At 41.4% G+C, this 9,596-nt stretch overlaps 1 protein-coding gene and 1 long non-coding RNA gene across 2 annotated transcripts in view; both read left to right on the forward strand.

The window, feature by feature from the left end:
• The window catches only part of LOC116701005 (uncharacterized), a 21,679-nt gene extending 19,297 nt beyond the window's left edge, over positions 1-2,382 (forward strand). Inside the window, exon 3 of the long non-coding RNA XR_004334787.1 lies at positions 2,370-2,382. This is a non-coding gene — a long non-coding RNA (uncharacterized LOC116701005). The remainder of the gene's footprint in view (positions 1-2,369) is intronic.
• esama (endothelial cell adhesion molecule a) overlaps positions 1-9,596 on the forward strand; it is a 75,224-nt gene that overhangs the window by 44,868 nt on the left and 20,760 nt on the right. The gene's annotated exons all lie outside the window — the stretch shown is intronic.

The following is a 9,596-nucleotide window of genomic DNA, read 5'->3' on the forward strand; positions in this document are numbered from 1 at the left end:
TGTAAAAATTTGAAATGGGTCAATTTGACCCAAATGCCATACAAGGGTTAAAAGATATAAACCTGAGAAGGGTAAGGGTCAAATGTCTCATGTCACAGCTAAGAACGACAGATTGTAGCACCACATCCAGAGAACGTTTACATGTGCTGGATAAAAAAGAAACAGCTGTAAAACCTGATGAGTTAATTCAACTCAAACCGTTTGAGGAAAGAAACCGATTGCCTTAAATCATTTGAGTTTATAAACTCAAACAATTTAATCACAACAAAATAGTTGATTTGTGTCCCAGTAACTCAATTACTTATTGTTAAGATAACTTGAGTAAATTAATACTACTAATTCCATTCAATTAATATAACTATACTACTACTAAATAAGTATTTTTCATTTTCAATGTGTTAATAGAATGTATCTAATTTAAGTAAAACTTACTTATAAATCCATCTTCTTTACACAAATGTTACCCCTTTTCACCACGTTTCATTTACTCACTTTATTTCCACTAAAGCAAATTATTATGTATTGGTTGTGACAACTTTAAACTCGGTTGTGGCTTCTCAATTAATTTGAGGAAACTGATCGCCTTAAACCTTTCAAGTGGCATTAACACAATATAAACATGTCTGACACAACTTCAACTATTTATTTAGTTGAATGCTGAATAACATATCAATGTTAAAACATTTTAACGTCCACAGTTAAAAGAAATAAAGTGTTTGTCAAACACTATGAAATTAACACTAACATAAAAAAAATAAAAACAAAATTAAATTTATGCTATTATTGATCGTAATGTTTGTACTGGCACAAAAATAAACTGAAAACAGTACAGAGGCATTATCAGACAATATAGCTGCACACTGTACCGATAAATAGGATTTAGCAGAGCAAATGTTTCCATTACCCTGGAATTCCAGCATGCACAGACGTGCCGCGTTCTGGTCGTGCAGTGGTTTTGTTCTGTCATCCGCCAATACATCATACAACACCAGGAGCATCTCAGAAGCAGTCCGTTTTGCCTGCGCGACTCATTTGTTGCTCATTTTGTTGTTTTGATCATTTCTTCCTGGATATTTGTGCTGCAACCATAAAAGTAGCTAGTCTACATAGTTTTATGGCTTCTTCCATGTAGACCAGTTTTGAAAGACACTGATCATGTTTCACTTTCTGCAAAACTTTCCAAAATTACTGAGCTGCACCATAACACCTCATAGGACAGTTACTTCTCCATTAATTAATGACCAGACCTAATTGTTGTAAGATTTCAAACAACAGCATACTGTATTTGCCCTCCAGAATTCACTGGTAATCCTCTTTACTAGGCTTGATCCTTGTGTAAGGATTACAGTTAGTGTGTGTGTGTGTGTGTGTGTGTGTGTGTGTGTGTGTGCGTGTGCGTGTGTGTGTGTGCATGTGCGTGTGTGCATGTGTGCATGCATGGAAGTTTGTGTGTGTAACAAAAATAACTAAAGAGCGTCACTAAAGTGTTGTGACACGGTGTGTGGGAAAGCCACTACACTTTATGAGAAAACTGTAATCTGGCCTGTCTGACGCTCTGTGTCATGGTCATTTTACAACCTGTCTGTTGTTTTGGGGCTCATCGTCATTGTCTCCATGTGCAGTCCACCAGTGATGATGTAATCCAGACACTGCCATGTGTGTCTTCAGTCACAGCAACATACGGTCACGTTCCAACCGAGGGGAGAAAAATTAGCCTCACTTCTTCCCTCACAAATTAGCATGTTCTGTTGTTCTTCAATTAGCATTACTACACAGCAGATAACCCCTCCCTGCCAATCCTATGTACGTTATCAGTCTTTGTGTCCAAACAAGATGAATGCTTCTCCCTCTCACCCCGCTCTTTTCTTTGATTCCAAGCATCCCCCTCCTCTCGCCTTCCTTGCCTTCGTCAAGGGTACGCAAGACCAGGCTCTTAATTATGGAGAAACCCATTTTCAACACCAAAGACTTCCATCTTGAAAGATGTGTAACACCTAATAAAGCACTTGGAAGAAGACCAAAGCTATAAATCTTATTAAGAGCAAGCTGTCAGAAACTAAATGAGCTATCAAATGTGTTATAACCCGACTAGGATGAGGAAAGTGTGACTCTACTGTACATTGACACACCTGATTCCGGACTCCTTAATAAGACAGGTGGATTAATTAGACACACTAGAGCTTAGCATCCCAACATCAACATCTGCTCGCTGGTCCTGAGCGAGAGGAGGCGGACCAAAAGCAGCGTGTGCATTGCACCATGGGAGGACCAAATGTCGTCATTATGGACCTTGTCCGCTCCTTTAGTGCCAGACAAACTGCTTTCATCCCCCCCCCCTCAAAAAAAACAAGTCTGTGTTCCGCTTAAAGTACTCTGCTGTTACCCCGCGGCTCCTTGACTTCCTGCGCCTCTCTATACTTTTTAACCTCACAACTAAACACATATAACATCAACATGTGATACATTATATTAGAAATTAAGGGCGTATGTTTTTTTCAAACTTTTGGGGTGGACACATTGGAACCGGGGAGTCTAGGGGTCCTCCCAAATACCATTTTGAGCATTGTGGTGAATTTTTATGCAACAATTTATGCTTTTTTAGCACAAAATTTACGTAAAGAAATTATTATTATTCTCCTGTATTGTTCACTTCATTGTTGGTTATTTTTTTACCTCTTTTTTTCATAATTTTTGAGGGGGACAAATGCACCTCTTCAAAATATGGGGGAGGAGGCATCACCCCCCCCCCCCCCCCCCCCCCCCCCCCTCCCATCTGAAATTTACGCCTGCCTGCGTACAAATACCCAACATCTCAAAGTACACACGGTTGCTTTTATACACAGTGTTCACATACTGTAGCTGTCCTTACACAATCCCATCTCTCCTGGTTTCACTTAAGCACCTGTCAACCTCCAGCCGTGAGACCACATCTCTTTAATGGCATCCACACACACACACTCTCACACATACACACATATCATCAGCCACTGGAGACACATCCCCGTCCATCTTCTTTGACACAACAGAGTCACGTCATAACCATAATGTTTGCCACCGTTTGATTAAAGTGGAGAAATGATATCCTGATTCCCAGATTGAAGCTTGGTGGGTTTATATGTCAACACATTCTGTGTGTGGTGTGTGTGTGTGTGTGTGGGGGTGGTGTGTGTGGGTGTGTGTGTGTGGTGTGTGTGTGTGTGTGGTGTGTGTGTGTTGTGGTGTGTGTGTGTGTGTGTGGTGTGGGTGTGTGTGTGTGTGTGTGTGTGTGTGTGTGTGGTGTGTGTGTGTTGTGGTCCAATAGTAGTAGTACACTGATGCATGACTAACGTGTGGCTGTGTTTTTCAAAGAAACAGCTGATGTTACTGTTGTTGTCAATAGCAGTGAAACAGTACTGACAGACATTACCAGCCCATCACATGTTTTACACCAGGAAATAGTTTACCTGAGTAAAGACATAGCAATAAAAGAGTTACTGTGTGTGTGTGGTGTGTGTGTGTGTGTGTGTGTGTGTGTGTGTGTATGTGTATGTGTGTGTATTGATGTGTATGTGTATGTGTATTGGTGTGTGTGTGTGTGTGTGTGGTGTGTGTGTTGTGTGTGTGTGTGTAAGGTTTAACTACATTTGTGGGGACCAAAAACTGGGATACAGTATACTTATGGGGTCCTGACAGCGTTGTGGGGACAAAATGCTGGTCCCCACAACTTAAAGGGCTGTTTGAGGAATAAGACTTGGTTTTAGGGTTAGAGTTAGGTTATGGTTAGGGTGAGGGTGAGGGTTGGGTTAGGCATTTAGGTTTGATGGTTAGGTTAGGGAAGGGGCTAGGGAATGCATTATGTCAATGATGGTCCCCAAAAGATAGTGGACACACTGTGTGTGTGTGTGTGTGGTGTGTTGTGTTGTGGTGGGGTGTGTGTGTGTGTGTGTGTGTGTGTGTGTGTGTGTGTGTGTGTGTGTTTGTGTGTACATACACCACTGTAATAGTAGTAGGAGGAGGGGCGTATGGTACCATAACCCTGGGCTGAATTCCCAATGTGTCCTGAGCAGATCATGTCACCTGTCATCTGTCCCTATCGTCCAGATTGATGTCCACAGCTCTCCACAGCTGTCCCTGACTCCCTGGACAAATCATATGCCTTTACTGTCTCCTTGTGTTGTTTGTGTGCTGATGACAGTTCTGTGTCCCTCTGTTTGGATTTTGATAGCGGATGATATGTTGAATCTTGCTTTGTTATTACTGCATGGATTTTAAATGGATTTTTAGGTTAGAAATGATGAATAGTATGAAAAATGTGCTAATTTGCTACTTTTCATCAGCAGCAAGCTCTGCATGTGGTCATTTCTTGGAGGCACTGTTGTCTCTGTAGAGTTTTAAACAACATTTGTACAATAACAGTAGGTCTCAGATATGTTTTAACCTGATTTCTATGCGTGCCATGTAAACATCATACCCCCTATATGATTAAAACGGCATATGCCTCATAACCGTCATGTCCATGTTAACACACGTTTCAAACATGCTAGCTCCGTCTGTGGGTTAAGCGATACCCAGCGTCCATGGCATCCGGTTTTTCTACAGATCGAGTCATTACAATGAACATTGTGATTAAAAGTGGATGGGTTGTTGTTAATATAACGTATAATTAATGAGAAAATGAACACTGAAAAAATGATTGTCTCTCCCTGTTCAGTACAGTGCATCTTTTTTTCCTAAATTAGTTCCCATGGTGGTCCACCATAATTGGAGCAACTTTACCTGTCTATTGCATTTATTAGAAATTAGCAAGTATCATGAATAATTGTTTGTTGACAGTAATCTGCAGTTTCTCATGGCATTAGCTTTTTATCCATTTTAATGTTTGCTAATGATATAACTACCAGTAAGTGCGGTCATTGAGCCAGTATTGAAATGTAGGAGTAGTCAGCCAGTGGGGAGTGTGTTAAAGGCTGCCGGTGTCCCTGTGGGGGCTACTTCCTGTCTGACCCCGACTACTAGACTTCACTTTAACACTGCCTACCAAGACAAACAGGCTAATCCTGGAAGAAAGCTCCATCACAGCGCTATCAGCGGGCCCAGCTTTTTCCTCCCTCCCGTCATCCACACAATGCAGAGGAAGTGTGTGTGTGTGTGTGTGTGTGTGTGTGTGTGTGTGTGTGTGTGTGTGTGTGTGTGTGTGTGTGTGTGTGTGTGTGTGTGTGTGTGTGTGTGTGTGTGTGTGTGTGTGTGTGTGTGTGTGTGTGTGTGTGTGTCTTTCATTTTTTTGTAGAAAATGTGAACTTTTGCTTCTTTTTTTTGCATAAAGATTGTCCCATCGCACTTCTAATCAACGAAAGCAGAACGATTTCAGACTTTTGCTGTTAAGTTCGAGCCATGGCTGAGGGCATGACTCCTTCTTCTTTGCGTTTTAAAAGCGGGATTTGATTTGAGGTGCCATTGTTTTCGTCATCTGATAAGACGACCCTGTTGGATGGACGGAGTTGGCTTTTTATCAGCAGCATGGGCTCAATTAGAGCCTCAAGCTCTGTCGATTGACAGATCTTCAGTCATTCGGTCTCTCCAGCAGTTCCCATGGTGTCTGGATCAGATGGAAGGCAGCTCCAATTAACCAAGGCGCTCTGTTCTTGCTAAAGGCTCAGCTGCTATCAGTAACCTGTACATCACACTGGCACATGAGCACTGCTGCATAAGAACATGGGATCAGAGAAACTGCAGGAACATGCAGGAATGGGTCTGTTTCTCTACAGTGATGAGCATGTGTGTCTGTTACAGCAGACATCATTGTAATGCAATTATGACAAAATTACAAGTGGTTCATGTTAACACTATAATATGATTATGGCTTGTGTGATTATGAGTATATCTCAATCCTTTGTATATTGTACACAAGCTCAGATGAGATTTGTATATTAGCTTTGTGTGCATGGTTGCATTTGGTTTTGCTTTGAGAAACAAGACAATTGAGGAGTGAGGAGGAGGTTGATATTTTTTTCAGCTCATACCATCATTCTAACACCTTTAATCCTGAGTGGGCGACAAATAATTATTACGTTTATTATTAGCTGTAAGTGTTTGCTGGATACTATGTTTGGTAGGTCACTAATAAAAAAAAGTATCTCTTGTACGATTATTAAACTGAACACATTAAACCCATTAGTCAGTAGGGTATGATACCCTTAAAATGATTTAAAACATTGTTTATGAGAAGGACCAATACAATACACATAATACAATAATGATGAATGTGGTCTTCATGTTCAACTTAATTTATCCCTAATGGGAAAGTGATTTTGCCTCATGGACTATAAGTAATTCATGTATAAGCATATGTACGTGAGTCATGTTCAACACATTGACAGTGTAGATCAACCACAGTCCTTTGGAATTATTTGAGCTAAATGCCAGTTTCATGGAGCTAACATGCTCACTGTGACAGTGCTAACATGCTGATGTCAGGTATAATACCATGCTCACCATCTTCAAAACTAACAAACTTCACTTCTATACAACTAACTCAAACCGTGAGGTGCGTCTCCCCGGGGGCTGCGATGTCAGGTAGAGATACTGTGTGAGGTTAAAAGGGACGGTGCATGTTGGTGTTGCAGGAAGTTAGTTATTATAGCCTTGTCTATATAATCTTCTATTATGGTCTGCTGATTAAGCCTCCTTACCAACAGTGTAACTATAGCAGTTGCAGCAGCAGCTGGGGCTGTGACACATGGAACAAAGGAAACTGACTCAGTGTCAGACTCTGAAATCCCCTGAGCAGAATAGGGCTGCATGCATGGTATTAGGAAAAATACCTAACTGCGATTGTTTTTTACTGATATTAAGATTGCGATATGGTTCACAATAGAGGAGGGAATGAACATTTTTGTTTTATTATTCTCATTTTCATTGAAAAACACTAACATTTTATAAAGTTGAAATGATTAAAGTGGGATTTTTTTTTGTGAGGACCTGTACCGAAGAAAGGGGTTTTCTTTATTTGTATGTTGCTGCAGAGTCAGGGCTTCTTTAAAGTCATTAGGATTTATCATCCTGGAACCATGGTGTGGTGTGTGCCAATTTATCTAGTTAGTAGATGGTGAGATATTGCACTGGATAAGTGGAAAATCCTGACCTCCTGTACAAGTGGCACTAGAGGAAAAGTCAGAGATCAGAGTCATTAGGATTGATCCCCTAAAGGCCCCAAACTTCCCATTGATATAATATAAGATATTTCAGTCTGGGCCAAAGTTGGATGCAGACCTGCTACAGTCCAAACCAAAGAGAGCTGTGATGCTGTGAAGTGCTGCAGTGAGCCTCTGATCCATTTTTCATTAGCCCGGCAGAATTATTGTTTATGAAATCATATCAGATGGGAAACATGGAAGAACAGACATCTGATTGACCAATGGCCAGTGGTGATGAAAACTTCATCCACGGCCAGTTTTCCCTCCCACACAAACATTTGCACCGCAGCCATCCTGCATTCTCTGAACTAGTTAAACATCAGCTTAATATAATGAAAAATAAATCTAAGATTAAAGAAATTCTCAATATTAGTGTATGCCACCGGTACTGTAAGCAGTAATATTGCATCGCCGTTTTGATATCTGCATGTGGACATTGTGACCCAGATAAATGCTGCACACACTGTCACACTAAATGCATGGACAGCAGGACCATCCACACAGTGAAGGTGACTGGAGACTGTAAATATTCTAGGGCTGCAACTCACGATTATTTTCATTGTTGATTAATCTGTCGGTTATTTTCTCGATTAATCGATTAGTTGTTTGGTCTACATCAGAAAATGGTACAAACAAAAAGAAAGAAAAAAGACGATCAGTGTCTCCCTAAGCCCAACATGACGTCCTCAAATGTCTTGTTTTATCTCAAGAAACAGAAACTCAAACCGCTTAGTCAATTTTCAAAGAAAATTAGTTGGCGATTGATTAAATAGTTGACAACTCATCAATGAATCTTTGCAGTTCTACATATATAACTGTGTACGTGTTCAGTGTACAGGATGAATTCATACAGGAAAGCTTTGTATCCGCTGTCGAGGGAGCAGGTCCAGCGTTGGAGATGTGTGTGTATTGTAGGAAGACGGAAAGCCATAAAAATAAACTTGTGCATGAACACACATGCAGACTTCCACAGCCACAAACACACACACACACACACACACACACGCACACACACTGTTGACCCTCCTGGCCTCACACTATCTCTGTTCCCCCAATTAGGCAAATGCTTCCCTCTTCCTCTGGTCTGTCTCTCTCAGTGTATCCAGCTGATGAGTGGCTGGTAGTTTCGCAGCTCGAGGACAGAGACAACACACTCTTCTCTCTGAGAGTCCCACCGCTGTGTCTCTCCCTTCATTATAGTGGAGAGAACGCCTATCGCACAGTTATCAGATGATGAGCTCTGCTCGGTCTCTGGCCCTGAGCCCTCTGTGTGAACGAGACTGTGTGTGTGTGTGTGTGTGTGTGTGTGTGTGTGTGTGTGTGCGCGTACATGTGTGCGTACATGTGTGTGTGCATGTGTGTGTGTGTGTGTGTGTCTGCGTGTGTGTTGGGGAACTTTTGTGCTTCTATCTTTGTGAGGACCAACTTTTCTTAACAATAGTATGTGAAAAGTGAGTGAAGCATAGTTTACTATTGTTTGGGAGGAGAGGAGGAACAGCTGGGAACTCATCTCAGTTCTGCCCATAGACCTTATAATATTAATGGTCAATGCATCCGGTTCAGTGAAGTGCTACTATGCGGAAGTGCCTTAAACCTGCATTCTATCTGAATTCCAGCAGGGGGAGACTCCTTTAAAGATGCATTCTATCTGAGTTCCAGCAGGGGGAGACTCCTTAAACCTGCTTTCTATCTGAGTTCCAGCAGGGGGAGACTCCTTAAACCTGCTTGCTATCTGAGTTCCAGCAGGGTGAGACTCCTTAACCTGCATTCTATCTGAATTTTAGCAGGGGGCGACACGCGTGGTTGCAAAAGGAGGTCGGTTTCTGTAGAAGTCCATGAGAAAGTGATGCACTTCTCACTTGATTGATTACCTTAGTAAACATTTTCATAATGAGTTTATGATATCAATTGCTAGTTTTAAGTCTTCTGCAACACAAAATTATGTTCATTTTCTGAATTATGGTCTTCTTGATTTTAAAATCTGTGATAAAGCAGGGGGTGTTTTAGGGCGTGGCCATGATGTGATTGCCAGTCAAAGTGTGTAACATAACGTAGAGTGTAAGGGCACCTCCCTCACTCAACCCTCTCGTCTAAAATGATCACATCCGCAACCAGGATGGCTGCTCCCGTAACGGCAAACCCAACGGCGGATAGCAGACACAAACCAATGGGTGACGTCACACATGCTCTGCCCATTAATATACAGTCTATGGTTCTTACCCAGGCCCCCCCTAGTGGTTTAATCCAAGCATGGTCCATAAATGAATGAATTATTTTTGATTGATTGGTGATTTTAGAGCAGATCTTTATTTAGGGTTAATTTTGGCTTGTTATCCAACATCATACAGTATTGCCACCTGGGTATTGGAGTTGGATATGTTTTCACTCTGTTGTTTCCTGTTTTTTTTTTTTTTATTGAATCTG

The sequence above is a fragment of the Etheostoma spectabile genome, chromosome 13 (assembly GCF_008692095.1).
Source record: "Etheostoma spectabile isolate EspeVRDwgs_2016 chromosome 13, UIUC_Espe_1.0, whole genome shotgun sequence".
Taxonomy (NCBI): Eukaryota; Metazoa; Chordata; class Actinopteri; order Perciformes; family Percidae; genus Etheostoma; species Etheostoma spectabile.